This window comes from Ciconia boyciana, chromosome 2 (assembly GCF_034638445.1).
Source record: "Ciconia boyciana chromosome 2, ASM3463844v1, whole genome shotgun sequence".
Taxonomy (NCBI): domain Eukaryota; kingdom Metazoa; phylum Chordata; class Aves; order Ciconiiformes; family Ciconiidae; genus Ciconia; species Ciconia boyciana.
Window position 1 is genome coordinate 33,985,217 of NC_132935.1, and position 20,275 is coordinate 34,005,491.

Sequence of the window (20,275 nt, forward strand, 5' to 3'; positions counted from 1 at the left end):
TGAGTCTACTTAGAGAACAGACTGGTGCAAAGTACGGTAAAGTTGGCCAGTGTGCTACTATTAATCTCAAAGGAATTGGTCTACTTTCAGGGAGATATTTCAAGGATATTTCAGGGAAAAAAAGGTTGTCAGTCTGGTAACTGCTCTGCATTATGCTATTTTGGAAGAGCTGTAACGGAGGACTAATTGTAGCATGTTGAAGTAGCCCAGGAAATGGGAGAGACTGACTCTTCTCCTCTTTTCTGCCATTTTCCATATTCGTTACAACCCTCTGTCTAACCTGACTGCAGAACTGCCAGGTTTGATTAAATGGACCGATGTGTCCTGTCATGTCCCCTAGCTTTTAGATACTTACTTACCAATAGCTGCTGTGCCATCTTGTTTAGAGTTCTTACCTAACTAGTCTTTCAGGATACAGCCTGCCAAGGAAGTAGCCCAACCTAGCATATCCAAATTGTTTGTACATTTGGGAAGGATACCTCTGGTGCAATAACTGTTTCAAGGATCTTCCTCAGAGATACGTTGTCTTAATGGAAAAAAAGGTCACGGCTTATGGGTTCAGTAGATGTCTTCAGGTAAATGTACCTGATTCCCTAACAAGATTGCTAGCCTGCCCTCTGTAGTTAGTTCTCATGTTGTTTGGGGCCCAAAGACAGGGTGCAGAAAGGATTGGGTTTCTTTGCCAAGAGGTAAGGCAATCACTGGGGCTAGGCAACTAGGAGAGTGCCTATTACAACAGGCAAAGACAGTAAGTAGTGTTTGTGGGAGTATTGACTCTTACGCTGGAATCTGTATTAGCACTAAAGACTTGCAAAGAGTTTTGAAACTTGCTCTGCCTTAAATCGGTCTCCTGCCTGTTATGTGATTACTCTGAAGGAATCCTCTCCTATTATACCCAGTCTTGACGGAAGATCTTTCGTCATGGTTGTGCATGGTGCAGTAAGGTACAACAATGGGCTTGGTATTCTGGATATTGATACCCAGTTTGTCACTGGTGATCTCCATCTTACTTTCAGATGTATTAAACCACAACAGGAACTGAACATCTGACTGAACATACTATGTGAGACACAATTATCTGGGTAGAGATGCATGGCCCATGACAAGGCACAAGAAGCAGTGTTCACAATGCAGACCCAGAGGCTAATTAAGCTTTTCTGAAAATACTTTTGCATTGATGAAAAGAAGGGTTCAGTCTGTTTGTACTTAAGTAGGTAAGTTTCTCATATGAGCGACTACCATAGCCAGTTATAATATCCACAAAACAGTCTCTGTAATTAGCAAAAGACTATGATGTGAGCGCAATATTTATTGATAACTGCTAACTCCAGCCTCCTTTGATGTAGGCTCCTACCAAAGATTGTGGATCCTGTGGATTGCCCCACATAATAAAGTAACATGGGTCAAAGCATGGTTCAAAGATAAATTCAGAGAGCAAATAATTACCATCACTTCAGGATAGTTTTCACAACAGGCTCTAACATCTCATGACTGCTACACTATCAGTAATAATGACCCATCCCTGATTTGTTCCATATTAACACCAAGGATCAGAATAGGGCCAGACTAGAGGCAGTGAGTGGTGTTGGACACAGGAACCAGAGCTCTAGAGGACCGTGGCTTCAGAGTAAGCAGCATGAGGATTTTGAAGAGGGCCTTTTCCATGCAAAAACTTTGCACTCACTGATGTTCATCCCATATACAGGGGACAAAATGGTCCCATGTGGTGAGTAGTATTTCTTCTTCAAAAGCAATGTTTGAATGGCCAGAGCATGCTGCAAATGCAAGCATGAGATGGGCAGTTAGCCAAGTGGCACAGCTTGTTTTACGTGCATTGTGGAAAATAGGGTAACAGTTAAGTCATGCTTGGCCAGCTGTCTCCAGGTTTAAGCGAACGTGGTCATTGCAGAAGGTATAGATGGACCTGCAGCATGCCTTCTCACCTACATCCTTTTCACAATCCCTGATAGCAGCAACAGCAGGCACCATGTAACAATTTTAAAGGTGGCAGATGTGTGGCAGGGCACAAAGGAATGCAGGTTGCTCATTGCACCATTGCTTAGTGCCACGAAAACTCATCTTCATAAAAATATACTTATAAATTGATCCAAGAAAGACTGGTACATTACCAGTACTTGCAGAACCAATATAGATGTCAGGATGAGGAGATAAGTATGAAGAAAATAGCACTTGAAGTTTTTCACATACACAGCAAAACAGCTTTTGCTAAAGAAATGCAAAATGCTTTAGTCATTAATAATATATATCTGTACATTTCCAATCACCTGCAGCTGTTCCTGGAAATATTTGGCAGGATCCAAAAAGAAATCACATTCAAGCAGCGACATCTTTTACTGAAATATTTCAAGATACTGAAAGAAATTAAAAGATTGTAGCAATCAAACTCAGCTCTTGTTCCCATCCCCCAATGTAAGAATAAAACAATTATTTCAGTTAAATTCTCAAAACTAGGTCCATTAATTAATTTACAGGTATACAACTGTCTGAAGACACATTTGATTGTGAAAAGTTATTTTTCACATTCAAATGATCAGTTCTTACCCCCAAGCTGTCAGTTCAACTCTTGCTTAAAAGAGATTGTTAGTGAAGCGGCATTCAAGGAAGAGCAGGTACTTGGTTGTCCATGATTACAGAGAGGCATTGCTTGCTTTTTGAGGAATTGCTCATGAGCATGATTTTCTTCTATACTATGTTTCAGATCTATTTTTTGAAGCAGAATACATATTTTTGATAAAACTATTCATTTTACTTTAAGATATGTTAACAAAGGTAGCAGTGTTAATATTGTCCCTGTTATTTTTTTCTCTTGTAGGCTTTAGAGGATGGATGGAAATTTTAATTCTATTATAGAAGTAAAAGCCCTTTTTTGGTATTTTGTAAGCAGATGATATTCTGCTAGTGACTGTCTTTTCAGTAATGCATTGGTCTAAATTCTGAATTCTATTATTTTACATCTACAGCAACTGAAAGTATATTTTTTATAAACAGCAAACTTCACCTCATAAAAATTCATTACATAAGGGCATAAACAAGTACTTTTCCTTCCAGTCATTGGCAGTAAGTGATTCATCAGTTTTCCACAGAAAACCAATTTCGTTGCAGATGTTCTGTAATTTCCAGACTCCCTGAATTGTAGAATCATATAATCCAATCCCAGCGCAAGGAATGTAGGATTTTTTTTAAAAAGGGGGGAAAAAAGGCTGTGCTTAGTCTTTTTAATAGGATTGAATATCATTTGCTGTCTCATCAGTTTTGTGAAATAACCATAAAGTAATCAGCCTGCCATTCTTTCCTTTCCTGTACAGGCTATCAACTTACCCACAATGCTGATTCCATAGCAAGTGCATAAGTGAATAACTTGCAGGAGAGAAAAATCTTCCTTTGAGGTTAAACAAAATGTAACTGGTTTACATAGTTGTCTCTCTCTCTTTCCTTCATTCTTTCTTTTCTCCTTCCTTTATTCTCTTCTTTTCTCCCTCCCTTCTTCATTCCTTCCTTCCCTTCTTCCCTTCTTTCTTAATACTTCAAAACATAGAAATTTCCCATAATTATGAGCCACTAATTTTCATTGTCTAAAAGGCTTGCCTTTTTTTTTCTTTTTTTTTTTAATTCTTAAATTAGGGTTTACTTTTATAAGAACCAGTAATTAACTATTAATTCAATTCTGTTTTATCCCAATGAGCCAGAAACAAAGGATGGGCCTAAAAGCTACTTTTTGCAAGTGTATGCAATTTTGTTTAATTCTATTCTGTATAGCATATAGAATCCACCGTACTATATTTCCATTGCATTGTTATGTAGATACAAAATTCAATTCTGATAGCTGAAGGAGGGAAAGGAGACAAAGAAAAGAATATATTCAGGTGAAAATGAAAAGGGATGGAGAAAGTTTGAAGCAGAGAAACCGGAAGAGTAGCCTGCAAGCAGCAGGAACCAGAAAGAAGAATTGTTTTCCGGTAGGGAGAATGAATTTTATCAATAACTCCAAGACAGGGTTGAACTTAGCCCTTAGGGAAGAAGCTGATAGTAGCAAAATGCACAGATTAAGTCAGCAAGTAAATGTTGGCTTATACTGCTTTAAGTCTTGCTGTAAGTCTTCTATTTCTGATTTTGTTTTCTCCATCACTACTATTCTTAACATAACATAATGAGGGAACATTTCTCCAAACGTGTGTGAATCACTGAACTAATGACAGCATGATCCAATCTTGTATCTGTATCCACAAAAATAGTATATAACTTCATGCTGAAAACATTGGTGAAGGTCCTAAAGGAGAAACCTTCGTTCAAAGACTGAGAAAACAGCAAAATCCAGATCCAACTGAGTTTTGTTGACCTAATCAGATTCAGGATTTCACCAGATTTAACAGCTATATTATGTCTATACTAGAAAACCAAACCTGTCAGGACCTGGTTTTTTTGTTACTATGGCCAGTCTGCATGGCACATCCTCATCTATGTTGGTAAACTCACTATCCATCAGAACAAGATGACTTTGAATACTTGGGCTCAGCTGAGTATATTTATATGTATATCTAGAAACCACCACAGAGACTTCATTTCTAAGGAATTTCAAATATATTTCACATGGTAAGCACTTCCCATGTATTGCAACTATGCTCACAGATTGTGCAGTGTAACTGATCTCGATAACAGACAAAACCAGACAGAGGATGCATGCTGCCTTCTTATACTAACCTCCACAGAAAATGGACATCAGTAGAAGTTAGGAAGCCATAAAAGGAGCATCAGCTCCAACTTTGACGTCACTGATTCTGCAGAAGGATCTGTGAGTGCCCCCAGAGTGCTCTCTGCTTCTTTATTGCTTCTCCAGTTCACTTCTTTCTGGGGCAGAATCCCTGAATGGTTTCCCTCCTGTGACTGCCAGAATAAGCAAAAGAGCTCGGACTGCTGGTTGTCCATGTTTCCAAGATAAAATCCATATGATTTGCTGAGAACAGTACTACAGAAATCATCTCCCCATGCCCATTCAAATTCTTGCTGTGCAAGGACACTGGGGCAAAGCCTAGACTGGGGTTAAGCATGACTATCTCCTAAGCTCTTTCTTTCCAACCTTATTTCTGGGTCCAAACCACACAGGACCAGGATGTTAACTGTGTGTCAACAAAGAAAAGCTGAATTTGGCATACTTCCTAGAGGACAGTACACTTGAGCTACCTGTATTTTTCCTTTGCAGGTTACAAAAACAAAAACTTGAGCCCATACTAAAGCCCTGAGCATATCCAGTCTCTTACTCCTTCAGAGAGCTACGGAATTTATCCTGTATGTCTGTATTTAACTGTGTTGTAAACAATATGGGTGACTAACAAACAAATCTAAATTCAAGAATAGACTCAGATACTTAAATAGATAGCTTTGCTATACATAGAAAGGATGAACACCGATGTTGGCATTAGTCCTGCTTTCCTTGTGTGTCCATGAAGATGGAGCTACGGAGAAAGTGCCAACCAACGCAAAGAGATCTGTTCAGTCCTAAATTCAAGTGTGGTGAAATATGAGAAATTGCACCCTGATAGTAATGAAGAACGGATTTCTTATCATATGTAAGTATATACATACATAAATATATATATAAAAATATATATGGTGGTTTATTAACTATTATTTTTAGGATCTACTGTTGTAGCATTATAAACTTTCTTCTGAAAGCAGTGCAGCTGTCCCCCAGGGTGCCAGAGACTGTAAGATCAGACACCTAAGGAGAAGAGTTTACAGTTTTGTAAGAATGAGCTGCGACAAGATATAAAAATATGGTCCAGGAGAAAAAAGCTATAGACAAGTAGAAAGAAATAAAAAGAGGAAGTAATTTCAGAGAAAAGCTTAAGGAGGACTTGAAAAAGGAGAAGACACTTGGCAATTGGGGACAAGAAAATTTACCTCATGCAGCCTAGTGGAGTTGAGGAGAGCAGCACATAAAATGAAGAAAAGTTGATTCTTACTGAGGTATTGAAAAATCCTATTGAATTAAGTTTTTCCTTTAAGATGCCTTGCTGGAGCTTTCTGTCTGAAAAACAATCAGCGTGCTAACTGCAGGCTCCAAATGAGTATGTGGGAAAAGATTTTTCTTTCAGTGATATAGGTTACACTGACATGTAGAATGGAAGCTTAATACTATACTTCATCATTAGTCCAATGAAATTACAGATATCAACTCCTTTAATAAATTAAAGTTATACCACATGGAGAAAAGGATTAAACCACATACAAAATTAAGGCTATCTTCATTCTTTTCTGGTCTGAGACCCATTGAAATGAAAAGGGCTGGTTTGAGAAAGTTGCTAGGAAACCATAATCACAAGTGTCAGAATAATACATTTTTATTTAAAATAGAAAATGTTGATTAATGAACATACTTAACAGATAATGAATAAAGGTATTGAAAGCTTCTATGTTCTATCAAATTTCAGGTGAAACATTCAATTTATATGTTGAAAAGCCAATGAGAATTGAAAGTCTTCAAGGTAAAGCCAACCAACGCAAGCAGTTAAAACTGAAGGACACAATGGTTTCAAAAGTACTTGATTAGAAGCCCCTAGATACTGAGAAGCAAGAGAAAATGTTTCTAGCATGCAAGTCCGATAAGACAAAAAACAAAGAACAAAAAAGGAAATGATTTAGCTATTAGTCTCATGTAGGCATGTTGTTGAAACTAAGGTAAGATAAGCCAATTACTTTGGAAGCAATAACTTGATTTAAAGGTGAGATACTGGAGAAGATGCTGTGTATATAGCACATAAAAATTAGGGAAAACTAAGCAATAAATTAAATTGATGATAAAGAAACTTCAGCCTAAATGAAAAGTTAACTTATTAAACCCTGAACAGAAGGGTCCTAAGATTTATCAAACCAAATCCTCCAACAGTGTCTACTGCAATAGCCACGTTGATTTAATTTGTGTCATGACAATTTAAACAGGTATTATGCCTGTTTAGTGAAAACACTAGCATGGTATTTTGCATGCAAGATTTATGATCCTTATGTTCTGGGAACCAGGAGTCCAAGAATGTTACATGGCTAGGAATCTGAAACTACAAGATATTGACTCTTCTTTCTCACACTTAGATGTAAGTGGTGATGTATAATACACAGCTCACTGTGATGACCACTTGGCTTCATGTGCATAGCATGGATTGTGTTCTTATTGATTCTTGTCAGTGTCTTGACAAGGAGACAAGTCAACAAGAGTGTCTATCCAAACCAAGTAAAATAATTTTAATGCCATGAACAAATTGCTTCCTATATGCTAATAGACACCTGCAGAAGACAGGAAATGACATACTGGTCCAGTGTCTGGCTGCTGATCACTTCTCCTACTAGTAACAACAAAAACTTATCGAAGATACAAATCTTGCTAAGTCTTCTAGGGAAAAAACATCTGTACTAACAGAATAGGAATCACAAAATGTTCTTCAAATAATGGTAGTTTGAAATAAATTGATAATTCCATTTTTAATGTGGAATCATCATAAAAGCATAATATATTTCTACGCTGGTTTTACTTGCTAAATAATAAATCCAGACATTTCTTTTTACCAAGCCATCACTTAGCTGATTCTAACTTAAATATTTCTAATAAAGTATTATATGCGTAGGTTTATTTCTATGTACAGCACATATTATTTCTAATAAGAAAGTGTAGTTGCATGCAGTGAGAAAACAGTCATGCCTAAAGCAATTACGATGCAGGAAAAATACATTGTTGGTGATGTTAGCTGAAATGACAGCTACTTACACAGAGAAAGCATAACCTGAAATAGTGCTTCACTTAAAAACAAAATAGATTAATGTTATTTTAATAGTTGGCTCAAATTTGAAGTATCTTATAAGAAGCACAGTGTACAACTGATAGTTTTCCACTATCCAGTAAAATAATGAAATTAGGAAAAAAATGTTTTGGTAACTTGTAATTGAGAACAGCAAGTGTGCCTTGTGTGTCAGAAAAAGACCAAAATAGCACTAATTTGGAAATGGTTTGTACTTCCAATGTTTATAGTTGCTTCCATTAACAGTTCCAACAACCTTTTTACTTTTGATCTGAAGAAAGCTTTCCTGGCAAATTGGAAAGGACTGGCACTACAGATTCCTCTCTTGAATGGTGCCTTTATCAGCTACCAAAAAGAAAAGTGAATAAGAAAAAATTACTGTTCATTATTTCTTGATAGAAATTGCAAACTCTGATGAAATATATTTGTTTGAACTTTGATAGCATCATTATTTAGTCATCTTTATATGGTATGATATTATTCTAGGATTGCTTATTTCATTTATATTCTAATTTAATTTAATCTTGAATCCCTATATTAGTTAATGAATCCATACTCACCAGAAATACAACATCAGTAATCAGCCAATAATTAGCAAAATTAATTCATTTCTATTGTGTAAAGGAAAAAACCAAGGTAATGCTCTGTATAAATTAGTGCACTCTTTTTCTTCCTGCACCTTAGGTGAGTTATTTGTTGAAATATTTAACAGAGTTTGGTCTTCTTAGGAATCTTGGGAAAGCAGTTACCAGCTGAATTTCATAGCTATTATATGGGGGAGGAAAAAGCAGATATGTAGAAATTAGTAGTTTCCTAGGAACATTTAAGGGAGAACTTTTTTAAACTTCATACACACAAAAAAGACTAAATAGTAGATAAGATAAATGTGATTAGTTCTTAAACAGAAACAATCAGGCTCTAAGAACATATTCAAGAAAGTATTTCAGCACCTAAGTCCGAGAGAGCAATCCACAACCCCCACAAAATATTTAGGCACCTTGCTTTCTACGGGTAGCTTCATTGCTACACCAAATATCTTAGACATATATTACTCTGGTGTTGTGCATGCCCCAAAGTACAGCTCTTTTGGGAGAGCAGACCATGCCAATGCCCACCTTGTGCCTAAGACGACTTGGGATTTATAAAGCATCTATCCTTCCACCTGTGTCTCCTGAAAGGCCTGTTTCAGCAGTCATGCACCAGGATCTCCAAACATGCATTGAAAACCGTGAGTCATACATAAAACACAGAAAGAGGTAGTAAGAGTTGCACCTGCCTATATCCATATATTTTTAATATAACAATAGGTAGAAGTGAGAGATTTGATTTCTGTGATTTCTGCCTCCTGGAAGTTCAACTCATATGTGCCTGTGAGGAGCTAACACCAGCTCTACATTAGGCTGCAGGGGAGGCAGCAGTCACATATGTAAGCATTTATAGCATCTAGATGTGTCTTTTTAATGACCTATTTCTTTATTTTCTGTGTTAGGTTCATCACTGTGCTTTCCATTGGGAGCAAGTTATCCCTTATTTTCAACTGAAAAGTTAATAAAGAAGTACTATATTGGCAGAAATATTATGTCAATTAATATCTCCTCTTCTTACCTCTGTTGTTTGCTAATTCTGTATCTCTTCCTGGAGTTGAGCACTTGGGAGATACTAAAGATCAACTTCCATAGATGTCGATGGCAACTGAGTCTTTCAACAATAAGAGCTGATGGCATTCAGTGTATCATTGAATGTAATAGGTTCTGCATTTGTCTTTTTTTCTTCTTCATCTTTATCTACCGGACCTAAATTATATTCAGTTGCATCATTTGAAAATTATTTTTTTCAGTGAGACATTCACTACAGACAGTAAAATTTTATTTTACTTTGTGCTAATAAAAATTAGAAATTCTTGTGCCCTTATGTTCAATTCCAAGAAGTGACACAAGACAAAATACTTCATATTGTCCTTTTCAGTAACAGCAAAAATACTTTCATTTTAACTTATAATACAACACTTTACTCACTTTCTGGGCGTGAGTCCAGAAAACCCTTTGAGAATGTAGACCTTAATATACTGTCTAAGAAAACAGTCATCTGCTATTCTTGAAATACAAAATCTTCTATTTTGCATAATGCCTGTTTTAGCAACTTAAAGACATCATTTTTCTTACTTATTTGCCTCATAGACTGGAACTGCAGTACAGACAATCACATAGCAAAAAATAGGTTTTACATAAAGAGTTTAGAATACTTTTCATATTGAAATCTTCTGTATATACCTAACATACAGTATATATACTGTTAGATGAGTTGTGGTGTATACATACACACACAGGAACTTTGGCTTTAAGGTTCAATAGCTGAGGACAAAGATTTGCTGTTGTGCCATTCCTCCTCCACATAGTGAATTTGCTCTGAGTCTTTGTTTCCACTTGCATCAAAATGCCCACAAATGCATTCAGATTCTCTCTGAACAGCATTGGGAGTTGCATGTCCTTCATTTCAGCTGAACAGTGAGACAGTATAATCAAAATAAATGTGGCTTTATCTGCTATTTTCCTCCCACCTTCAAAGCTGTTGATAGTGTTCAACTCTTATCTTAAACAGCATTTAATCTTATCCTCCAAACACTATATTAATTTCATGCCTAAAACTAAGATGTAGAAGTTAATGCCTGTGAGACATGGAAGGACTGGCAGAAGGAGTAGCTGCATGGGCTTAGCCAGTGTGCAGTGCCATCAATACAGTTTTACGTAGACCATCGCAAGAAGAGTGGAGTTATGCAGTACACAGACCCATTCCAAGTCCTGTCTGGACATTTAATTTTGGAATTGCCATTTGTAAATGTATACATGTCTATTAAGGGCAGAAGAGAGAAAGAAAAGGAAGGAATCTAACAAGGATTGCCAGTTCAGACCACAATTTATTCTTAGTGACGAACTTCCTTTGCAGTTTCCCTAGGACTGATTTCACCTGGTGGGCTAGAAGTGAAAGAGCAGTTTCAAAGTAGATGCAGTATCCCCTTTATTAATCTTTTTTTTTTTTTTTTTTACAAAACTTACAGATTTGCATATTTATCCACAAATTTTGTTTGTTCCTGCCATCTTTACCACCAGAACAGCAAAAACCATACTCACCCAATAGCTCATCTAAACTGTTTTCAATGACAACTGCAATAATTGTCCATTTATTTTTTTGCTCTGATGTCCCAAATCCTCTTACACAGGCTGGTAATTCAAGGAAGTTGAGCAGGACTGGAGAATAGAGAGACTGGCATATTCAATCTCTGTTTTTATGCAGTTGACAATATTCTTCATACGAAGAATTTTAAAATTCCTCTTTCATGAAATATTTTGTCCATGTTGCTGTTTTTCCTGTACAATGGTCAAACGTATTAGATAAGCTTTTAGATGTTGCACAGAAGTTCTGTAAGGACCTACTTTTAGAGTAGTGAAGACAATAGGAAAGGTTCAAACAGCAGCAGAAGAAAAATCGAGCCTTACATTCAACTATTTTTCTGGTTCTTACTATTGTCTGCTACTATGTTACGAATATTTAATTTATGGTCAAGTTCATGTGTAGCACGTATTAGGACATTTTCTGTCTTCAAGACTATTTTTTACTCTTTTCTTTCATAAACAACTAAACCAATGAAATAGTACTAAGTGAAAGGAGACTTCAGAATTTAAGAAAAGCGGAATAAAGTTTCATTCTCTTGGGTTTTTGCTTCGTTCTCCTCTAAAAATGCAACAAAGATGCATGCCGAGGATCTTTCCAACACTCTCATTCTGCAAAAGAGAAAATCATGTATAGAGCATTTTCCAGGCTTTCCTAAAAATTGGATCTATCATAGTAAACATGGTCTAGATGTCAAGGTAAAGTGTATTTTGAAAATTTCCCTGTTGCCCCCATCATCTGTACCAGTGTCCTTCTCACCCTCCCACTTTGGTTTTCTTCAGTTGGAAACCGAACAGTGGTAAGATGAAGTGGAGTGCTCAAGTTCTATTCCAACACCAAATCAAAACATGGTTTGAGCTTTTTAAGGGATTTGGGAAGTACCCCTGAATCTCACAACATTGTCATAAGCTATAGTTACAAGCCTGCCTTACTGCCTCAGCTGTACTGAGTGGATTGTCTGATGCTATAAGGTACCAGACATCTTTTTCAGCACTAGAGAAGGAAAAATGTCTCCATTCCTCCCTCCTCTGCCTCAAACTCAGCATCCAAGTCCCAAACAACAGGACTGTTTATTTACAAATCCCAGATAAATTCTCCAAGACTGTAAGTGGCATTGTCTCATGTTCTATCAACGTTTAGGAAAGAAAACCAATGAAAACTAAACATTCACTAAATTTCTAAATGAAACTGCAAAGCAATAGTGAAGAAGGAGGAACTGTAAGGCTCAGTTTGTGCCTATCAGTATTACAAATAATGCTTTACACTAAAAAAAAAGATGGAAGGACTTGAGCGACTATAATCCACCTTTTTAAAGAAAATTTATATCCTTAATTTGTTATATATAACATGTCTAACCAACAATGCAATTGAAAGAGTAGTCATGCTTATTCTGTGTGGGTTTTTTTCAAGTCTAGCTAAATCCTTCTCAAAAATGTATTATAGATTTTTAGGTTGGACAAATAAAAGTCTTTCTAAAACTTAAATATTTTCAAAAGGTGTAAAACATCAGGATTCTGAAAAGTCCTTCATAGCAGGGTACCCAAAGCAAGACATATGGATCCTATGGTCACTTTTTAAAATCTTGGCAATCTAATTTTAAAATTTTAATCTAATTTCCTGTGCTTATTTATAGAACAGTGCATGCTAAGCCCTTTGTTGAACTGCAGCCATCCTGTGAGTTTATGTTATCAGTTATAAAAACGTATGCTGCCCCAATTTCACAAGTCCTTAATTACTCATCTCCTCCCACAGAAACCATTAGCAAGTGATACATGATATGTATTTCTTAAAATATAACATGGAATGCAAAGCAAAGTGTCAGGATATTCAGAACCTATGCATATTTTGGTGACTCAGAACAATGCACAGCAGTATAAGGAGATTAATAAAATTAAGAGTTCATGTTCATTCCCAGTTCCAATTGGTCTTATTTAAATGCTGGGCTGTCCTAAGGTTAGAAATAAGCCCTTCTAGTTTTAAGCTTTTAAATTGTAGCTTTAATCCTTTGTCTCATTTAAATTTGATAGACTATATTCAAAGCAGATGGGTTATAAATATTCATGAATAATTTATTTATTTATTTTGTTAAATGCTACCCATTGCAAAGCAAAGAGGTCAGCAAAATGCAATTTCATAACTTTCCACTGATTATTGAAATATATTTTCCACAGGACCACAAAAAATATTGTTTAAGTTTTGTTTTAATATTTGAACACAATATTTCCTCACACAAAAGTACTGTGGTAACAAGTATTTTTAAGGAGTCCATCAGACTATGAGTCATATTGCATTTGGTGCAGAAAAACAAACATATTGCATATATTTAAGGAAGGGGGAAATGTGATCTGGATAATTACAGGCATAGTAATCTTACCACATGAAGATTTTAGACCAAATCTGGATCAAAGTATAATTAATTATATAAACCAGAAGTGAAATAAAATTCTAGGTAGGTTCAGCAAAGGCAGATCATACCAGGGTAATGCTGTCCCTTTCTTGGCTAAAGTAATAGGTTTTCTAGGCCATGAAAATGTCGTAGCTAAAATATATCTGAACATCAGATTTACTACAAAGTAATTCACATCGGAAATTATTTATTAAGTTAATGAAGATAGACTAGCACAAGAATTGTAATAAGGGTAGGAAAAGAGTGCAGGTGATACTGTTAGGGGAAATTGTTAGTACGTAAAGTAGTTTACAATGATACTGAATTGGGATTAGCACAGAAGAGGTCCAGACTATCAGACAGAACAAAATGGAGAACAGAACATTGGAGTAAAAAAGATGGGATGACATACAACAATAGGAAGTGTGAGGCATAGGCCTAATAGCAAAACTTTGGTGCTTACCAAAATAATAGAGAAAGGAAATATGGAAATGGAAATAATAGAGAAAGAAGATAATGCTTGGTACTATTAACCAGTCACATACATGTTTGAACCACCAATGTGAAGAGGCTACCAAAATGACAAATATGATCTGAGGTTGTGGCAAGTAAGGTATTTGCAGTAGAGACAGGAAAGCAGTAATACTATTGTAGAAGACATTGGTGAGATCTCACCTGAAGTACTATTTAAAGTTTCTGCCATCTGTTTACCAGAAAGATGTATAGAAATGGAAAGAAGCACAAAGAAGTGGACTTGAAATATCTGCCTACAGAAGACAGAGTATGTTTAGCTGCACCTATTATAGCAGAATAGCTCACTTTCCTTAGCCTATGTGCTAAGCTTATAGTCTTGTAACTGTGTTAGAGAAGTACTTGGTTTGAGCTGATATAGTCTACCTCTGACATAAGTTTGTTCTTTTAGAATGCCTTACCTAAGAAAATGAATGTAGAAAGTGTAGGCAGAAAAAGTGGTTCTCACAAAGGTGGTCTTTAGTCCAGAAGGTGAATCTTCCTTTTCCCTGCAGTCTTGCAGCAGTCTGTGAAAAAAAGTTGCTCCAAGGAATGATTCAGAACACATAAAATTAAGCTACTACTTCAGACTGACTGAAGTTGATGAAGTTGATGTGTCTGTGTGGTGGTTTTTCTGTTGCAGTATTCAGACAATTGTATGTTTAATGTAAATGACTAGGAGAACTTAGGAGAACAGAAAATTATGGTTCTCAATGGAAGCTTCCAGTATATTTTACTGCCTAGCTACTTGGGGAATGCAGGGACTAGAGACATAGACATAGCCAGATTTTTTAGAAGATGAAGTGTGTCAAGTTATCAGCACTCTCATTTATAGTAAACCCTTGACCTGATTCATGGATGGACTGTATGAAATGTGAGCTGTTGGAATCAGGGGAATGGAATTTCTCCCAGAAGAAGAGGGAAGATGGGCTGGTCTACCACTGTAACCTATGTCAAAGTGGAAAATGTGAAGGAACAGGGGGTGCATCTGAGTGAAGCTCAACCAGCATTTTGAATTTGATACTGAAAAATATAAAAATTTATTTTAAAAAATCTATGTAATTAATTAGATAAAATAATATATTATTGACTTGAAAATTGATATTTCTTCATCCAAACTATCATTCTCTCTTCCATAAATGTTTAGGAAATAATTTATGTTGCAGGCTTCATCAGTGGAATTTCTGTTAAACACAACCTACTGAGTGTTAGCAGTCCCAGCAAATATCTGAGATCACTAGCTTGAAGTGTTTTATTTTAGAACATGTTTTTATCAGGATATATATCAAAAACAAATAATCCTCAGGCTGAAACTTTTTATACTCTGGAGCTTTTTCTCCCATGAATCCATGAGAGATTTGCCTTGATAGCTCCTATTAACACAAGTGGGAGTTGCAAGCCAATCCCCTATGCATTATTTGAAGAACTTATCTCAAAGCATTGCCCAAAGCAAATTTTTATGATAGCTTGGCACCCCTGGGAACAGGGATTTATAATGGCAACAACTGAAAAAGACCCTAATCTATAGTTTAGTGATGGGAATAAGAGTACTGTTATACGTTTTCAGTTATTATGCTGCTGAACTTGAACTCCAAATTGTTTCCTTCTTGAAGAAATATTTGAAGTAGTTTTATTGAAATAACTATTATAATGCTTTAAAGTTTCTAAAGTATTTTAATATTATCTCAAATTTCAACCTTTCTTTCCATTCCTCAGTCAAACAGCACGATATGTAACAACATGCATTATTAACAGAATTTATATAAAACCCTTGAAAACCATCATGTAAAGCAACAAACACTCTTGTATGTATACCTTCAAAGTAATGTTTTCCTAATATCTATACATTTAATCTATTACTGGCAATTTTCGCTGTGATAAAGGATCTGACTTGTTCTTTGGGTAATCATCTATGTTTTAAAAACTTCCAAAAGGAAATAAGAAACAGTAAGGACTCTTAAGCTAAATGGCATGAGTAATGCTCTGCAAATTATCTTGTCAATAATGCAGGCCAACATTTAAAAAACCAAGGCTGATAAAAGCATCTAAATTAGAACTGCGTTTAAGTTTGGGAATTTTTAAAATCTTTTGACATGCTAAATGTTGCTGGTTTGTAATTTTAGAATTTTTGCTAGGTTTGAAAAAATAATAATGAAAAGTTAACTGAGAGTGGGAGGTTGATACTAAGTTTCTCATGGTTATGTTTTTGGATCTTATGGGGAGAAAAAAGTTTTCTTAAAATACATAATGGTGAAGTAATTTGTTTTCCAAATGAAGTGAGAATTTTTATTTATAAGGACAGGTTTTGAAGAACCTTGAAAAAATGGACAAATTTTTGTGTAGTCTAATTCTCTTTGAGCCCATGTACAATAGTATAGTTTATAGCCTGAGAAATGCCCTTTCACTGAAGAGAATTCCTTTTACTCCTTTCACTGAAGAGAATTCCTTTTACTCAAAGTCACAGAAACACAGAATGGTTGAGGCTGGAAGGGACCTCTGGAGGTCATCTGGTTCAACCTCCCTGCTCAAGCAGGGCCCCCTACAGCCGATTGCCTAGGACCACGTCCAGATGGCTTTTGAATATCTCCAAGGATGGAGACTCCACAGCCTCTCTGGGCAACCTGTGCCAGTGCTCGCTCACCCTCACAGTGAAAAAGTGTTTCCTGATGTTCAGATGGCACCTCCTGTGTGCCCGTTGCCTCTTGTCCTGTCACTGAGCACCATTGAAAAGAGCCTGGCTCTGTCTTTTTTGCACCCTCCTTTCAGGTATTTATAGGCATTGATAAGACCCCCCGAGCCTTCTCTTCTCCAGGCTGAACAGTCCCAGCTCTCTTAGCCTTTCCTCATAAGAGAGATACTCCAGTGCCTTAATCATCTTTGTGACCCTTAGCTGGACTCTCTTCAGTGTTTCCATGTCTCTCCTGTATTGGGGAGCCCAGAACTGGACACAATACTCCGGATGTGCCTCACTAGGGCTGAGGAGAAGGGAAGGATCTGCTCCCTCGACGTGCTGACAACATTCCTCCAAATGCAGCCCAGGATACCATTATCTGCCTTTGCTGCAAGGCCCATTACTGGCTCACAGAAGACCCTCAGGTCTTTTTCTGCCAAGCTTCTTCGCAGCTGGGTGGCCCCCAGCATGTACTTGTGCCTGGGGTTGTTCCTTCCCTCCTGCAGGACTTTGCGCTTCCCCTTCTTGAACTTAATGAAGTTCCTGTCAGCCCATTTCTCCAACCTATTGAGGTCCCTCTGGATGGCAGCACAACCCTCTGGCATATCAGCCACCCCTCCCAGTTTTGTGTCATTGGCAAACTTGCTGAGGTTGCACTCTACTCCATCATCGAGATCATTAATGAAGATGTTAATAAAAATGTTCTGAGTTCTCTTCTTTCATTGTCTCCAAGCATCTTTCCTTTATTGTCTCCATCTTTTTTACTAGGTCGTTTGTTCTTCCAACAACAGGAAATTATTTAGGTGTGCTGGCTGGTATGAATACTCAGAAATCAAAGTGAACTCTAAACTGTGTAAGGAGCAACACAAAATCTAAAGTGAGTAGGAAATAAAGCCTAGGTCATACTGCAAAGGCAGAGAAAGATAAAATGGAAAGACTAAGTTAGCAGCCAGCTCATTAACTGCTGTCATCTCATGTGTATTCACACATAATACTCCAAACTGCACTATCCTTGTTGATGTCGGGGGCTCAAGAACGAAAAGCTGGGGTGAGAAGACCTGTGCTTCCTTGTACCTTGAAATCCTTGCACCACTCAAATGGATGCTGCGTTACAAATAACTCCCTCTCTGAATCACTCCTAGAACATAGGTTTCATATTAAAAAAATTATGAAATTGTGTACTCTCCTCAGAAAAATATATTGGGACAAATCCAAGACTGATGAAATCTGTTGCAATTACTCTACAGTTACAACAATGAAAAATTTGTACTGTTTGTCTGGAATCAAGTTTTAACTGGACATCAGGAAAGATGAGATCATGCAGGTATAAACTATTTTGGTCCATTATTTTGAAATGTAAATTTTAGAAGAATTGGACGCCTAAAAATATCTGGAATAATTAGGCTACATTAATGTGTTGTTCAATTAACTTCCAGTTGTGGGAATATTGATACAGCTGACCTGCTATTTCCTGTCAGTGGTTGTTCTTCTTAAATGATTTTAACCTGGCTTACTTATCTGTGCAAGAAGGCTGTATTTTGAACAATGGTAAAAGCCAAGTAATTTATTTGGTTTTGTTTCAATAAATTACTCCCTGACTTCTTTGTCAAACTCTTAGCTCTTGATATGCAATCTCTATGACTTATAATATATGCATAAAATGCCACATATGTTCATCCTGTACATGGATGTATATCTCAGTTCCCTTCCCTACTTCATATAGTATTAACTTACAAAGCTTAATCTTTCTAACAAGGAACTAACAGATTCCAGGGCTTTTCTTTAATGATAACCATACTTTTTTTTCTCTCCTTCTAACATAGTTGGCAGTCAGATGAATGATTCAAAATGTTTTGTCTGAACAAAGATGACCAGTCTCTTTAACTGTGAAGTGTTTGCATCTATACAAAATGTGCCACACACGTCTTTTCGTGCTGTTTGAATTATTGTATTTGCCTGAAATAGGTTATAGCAGTTTCAGTTTTCTTGGTATCTACATTGTAGTATACTACATAAGTATAAAAATCCCATTGACCCCGAATATATTTGCAACACTGTTTCATATTATGGACATATTCTCATTTCATTTACAGTGGTCTCCACCTAGAGAATTTGCTCACCAAGGGAATAAATTGAGAAAGAAACCTAGATCACTGTAATGAAAATCAACGTTAATGTATATATCCTATACTTTCTGGTGATAGAAAGCAAACAGGTTGCTATCTGTTTTGAATATCTGCATTAAAATGTTATACACAAAATAATCTCTCATGAGTTTTCTGTATTCAAAATAAATATTTCTGAATTGTTTTAAACTTTTATTTCTTATACCAGTAGAATTCCAGCTTATTTATTAAAACCTGAGGGCCCATCACATGATGGGTTGTAATCAATAAAACTTGTGCCAACTGATGTTATTCGGCATGTCAAGTCATATTGCTACAGTTCTGTCTCTAGGATGTTACAAAGCACTAGCTTGTTTGCGGTGTTCTTTTCTACCTTCTTAGCACTGACTCAGGAATTGTTTCTCATAGCTATAGCAACAGGAAAAAACAAATCATACTCCCTCCATTTCTAACAAAAGACAAAAACAGACCAACAAAAGCAATAGAAAATTCTGCTCTAATGCACCAACTGTTACTGCATTGCCTCAGATACATTATGCAAACTAAATAAATTACCTTCTGGTAAGAAACTTGCATGATCACTCAGTCACGTCAGCTTGTTGCCAAACCTGACTAATTTAAGCAAACAAACCAACCAACCAATCAACCCACAAACTATGTTTGACATTGTCAGATCATCTCAAACACTACAGCTTTCATCCAGATTAGCCTGGTATATAGTTTTAAAGAATAACCTAGATTTTATTTATAAGAATTTTTTCTCTACATTGAGGAAGTTAGGGGAGTGAGGGCCCTTTTGAAGGAAGAAGATATAAGAACAGAATCATCAAGGATAATGTGGTAAGTTTTATGGTAGAGATTCACAAGGGACCGATGAGGCCAAGATAAGTACTGTCCTTAATACGCACTACAGAAGCCAATTCTATGACTCTTCAGGGATCAACTGTTTAAAGCTGGTTTTGTTAATCTAATATGTATTTACATCTGTCCAGAGACAGGAAAGGATTTCTGTTGCCATTTGGTTTTTGACAACTGGTCTGCTATTTAGTTCTCATACATTCCTTCATTAATGTCTTGGACATTGCAGGAAAAGAAGACAAGACACCAGGAATGTGGTTTAAGTAGGCCGTGACTTCATAAATAACACATCTGGGAACCATCTGGCAATGACTCGTCCAGTGCAGGTCATACTTCCTTTGTAATCCATACCACGTGGTGGCAAACTGCCATCAGCCCTCCACCCTGCTAACATGGCCTTAGCATCACTCCTGGGATCCACGAGCCCCCTTCCCTCTGAAGAGGACTGCAAATAGAAAAAGGAGGGGCTGTATCTCAGCACGAACACAGCCCCAACCTTCTTTGCAGTCTTCTGTTCCCTTCTCACTTCTGATTACAGTTTATCATAAAGTGGACTCCTTAGTCAATAATTACCTTAACTGGACATTTGCTACAGTGAGGCAACAACTTTTCTAGCCCAGCCAGATTCTCACATTGTCAATAATTGCTTCCATTAGAGCAGCCAGCTTCATATTCCCTTTCAAGTCAGAAATTAGAACAGAACATAGAATTCAGTTGAATACATACTCCAAAATGAATAGTTAACTGATTT